Genomic DNA, 2860 nt, shown 5'->3' on the forward strand with positions numbered 1-2860 from the left:
GAAAGCCACCCAGCACCTGTTGCTTAGTGCTCAGCTGAAACACTAATCCCAAATTGGTGACTTTGCAACAGTCTCCATAGTGATTAATTGTAATTTGCAGACAGGGCACTGTGACTTGACAAGGGAAATTGGATGCAGAAGCAGGAAGACTCCTTGCTTATAAAAACTGGGGAGAGACACAATTGATTCAGTGCATCTGTTCTGTGTTATTTATTATTGCTGCACCTCAGCCTTTCCTGTTCTGCAGGAGGGGGTTTGGGCAGCACCACAGGGCTGATGCAGAGATGGAAAATTCCCTCTGTAACCCAAATGGATGAGTTCATGCAAGACAACACTTGCCTACCTGCCGCATCTGATTCAAATGCGTGAGTGGGGCAAAGACACAGGCTGACAGCACCAGAGAATGAAAATCCTCGTGGTGTTGGCAGCAGCATGTGCTGAACGTTCATCCCAGGAGATGGGGATATGACGTCCACCTGATACCACTCGCTGCCTGTACTGTGGGACACTTGGGCTTGGGCAAGCTTCTTATGAGAATGATTCAAGGATAGCTAACCGTTATGGGGAAGAAAGGATATCATAAGACAAACTTCCTTCACTTATTTTGTCTTTGCAGATGTCTTCTGGGAAAGTCCAGCATCTATCTGCACACACAGACAACTGCTCTTCTTTCCAGCTCATCCTTTTCTCTGGGTATTTTCCGCTTCTCATGTTGTGGTTGCCAGGAGAGCAGCTTGCATGGATCGTGTCATCTTCAGGGAGCCCTATCTCATCATTATTCAGTTACCTGCAATCCTCTGACTGAAGATGCTAAATCCCTAGCTCACAGCCAGATTAGAAAAGTGATTAGTTACCTGTGCATCCCATGTTAGAAGTATAGGATTATATGGCAATTATAACGGATCAGACTCAGCCTATTTAAAAGGATGCTGACATCTTAGAAATATTTTTTTACAAGCATTTTACACTGAGCCTCCTTACCTCAAATCTTTTCAGGCATGTTAAGTGAAATTTTGAAGTTGGTTTCTTAAAACCATTATGTTTTGTATGTCGTGCTTAAGTGATTGGGGACAAGGAAGGCAAACTGCTGGCAATTACATTGGCGGTGAGGTCTCAAGTCCCAGGCAGCACCATGGTGATGACACTGCTTAGGCCCAGGTACTGACCAGAAAACATGATAGGGCTGTGTGGTTTTTTCCCCGTAAAAGAAAAATTAACTGATGTGTTGGAGCTGCTTCAGAGTTTTAAAGATCTACTGAGTATAGAATATTTTTTAAATAGCTACTAATATATCTTGAGGGTTACAGTCATGTATTCATGCATTCTTACTATATGTAAATATTATTGTATGTGAATATATAACTCACAGGTGAGGGTGTGTTACCTGATTCACCCAGGCTTGCACCATTATTAGCTTTTTTCTGTCCTTCGGTGTGTCTGTCTGTCTTCTCCAGTCATTTCTGCACTGTTGGCCAAGCTGAGCCGCAGCAGACAGGCATGCAAGCAGTCAGAGAAATCACGTAGTTCCTTGAAGTTTCATGAAAATACACAGGGAGGTAGAGGAGAGAGCCACTGCTTGTCCCCCAGAGAAGGGCTGCAGGTTGCACTCAGCTTGTAACACCAGCTGGGTGCCTGCCATGAGCACCGGAGCCATGGGCAAGCTTCAGTCAAAGCCCACATCCCATCAGGCTCCACAGACACTGGCCATGGGACTGTGGGTCCGTAAGGGTCCCTTCCAACTTGGGATATTCTATGACTGGTCTGTGGGAGGCCTGGCTTTGTTACTCCCACTGCTCGTGCAAATACTCTACCACTCTTACTTTTTCATGTAGTGATCTCCATCTCCACACCTCTAAAATGCAACCAGCTACTTCCAACTGGCAATTACAGTTGCCATCTTGATCCTTTTCAAATCCTACAAAAAAAAGAAAGGGCTTTTATTTTTCTTTTCTTTATTTTTCCTTCTTTTTTTTTCTCTTTCTTTAATTCAGATTCTAAAAATCCTTGCGCATAACTTCTCTGTATTTCTCCCTAACCTGTATTTATTGTGTAAGCTATTCCTTGGGGAGCAAGTAGCTGTGAGGCTGTAAGATGCCTCCTAGGGAGGCGCGCTTTTTCTGGTGATGGGGAGCCGTGATTCTAACAGTCATGAAAAGGGAGATAAGATCAACATTGACTAATGCCTTCTCTGTTGCTCATCAGGCCTCTACCTCAGATGCATATGCTGATGCTGGCCAGCACAGGCTACAGGAAAAGCTCATAACTGCTGCACCGAGGCACTTCATTTAGCCCATGAAATTCATGAGAGAAGCTTCTTTCCCAGTCAATGGGGAGATGCAGGCTCCTGCTCTGAGTCAGCTGATGAAGGAACATGACTGAAGTGATCTGAATTGCCCTCGGCAGGAGCCAACCTGTCTCTGCTGACTGAGGGAGGTGGCTGAGTACCTCCGTATACATCTTCAGAGAAGTTGCAGCTTCTATTAAAAACTGCTTCTTTAGCAATGTTGAGTCAAGTGCACTCAGCCTCCTCTACAGCAGGCCTCTTCTCCTGCAACTTTATTCCTCGTATCAAGCATAGCTGCATAAACAATACAAAAATACTCTGTCTTGTAGCAAAAAGGCCTTCCAAAGGTGCAGTGCTTGAATACAGGACAACGGGAAGGGGCGGAGGGAAGAAGCTTTGTTTATTCTTCTTTACTTGTCTTCCAGTACTTTTCCTTCTCACTTCTTTGGGAAAGGAGAAAGGGGAGAAGGTAGGCAGGCCCTGAAAGGGCTGCTGTGAGCAGTGACTTGCAGGGTCTGTGGGAAGCTGAGGAAGGAGAAACAGATCCTGATGGAGGAGGTTGAGTGAGGCTGAATG

The 2860-nt window shown here is 45.2% G+C and overlaps 1 long non-coding RNA gene across 1 annotated transcript; it reads left to right on the forward strand.

The window, feature by feature from the left end:
- The first annotated feature begins 214 nt into the window (after positions 1-214).
- Positions 215-2619, forward strand: LOC121079542. Its single transcript, XR_005825073.1, has 2 exons — positions 215-365; positions 2203-2619. It is a non-coding gene; the product is annotated as an uncharacterized LOC121079542 (long non-coding RNA).
- The last annotated feature ends 241 nt before the right edge of the window (positions 2620-2860 follow it).

Source organism: Cygnus olor, chromosome 1, assembly GCF_009769625.2.
Source record: "Cygnus olor isolate bCygOlo1 chromosome 1, bCygOlo1.pri.v2, whole genome shotgun sequence".
Taxonomy (NCBI): domain Eukaryota; kingdom Metazoa; phylum Chordata; class Aves; order Anseriformes; family Anatidae; genus Cygnus; species Cygnus olor.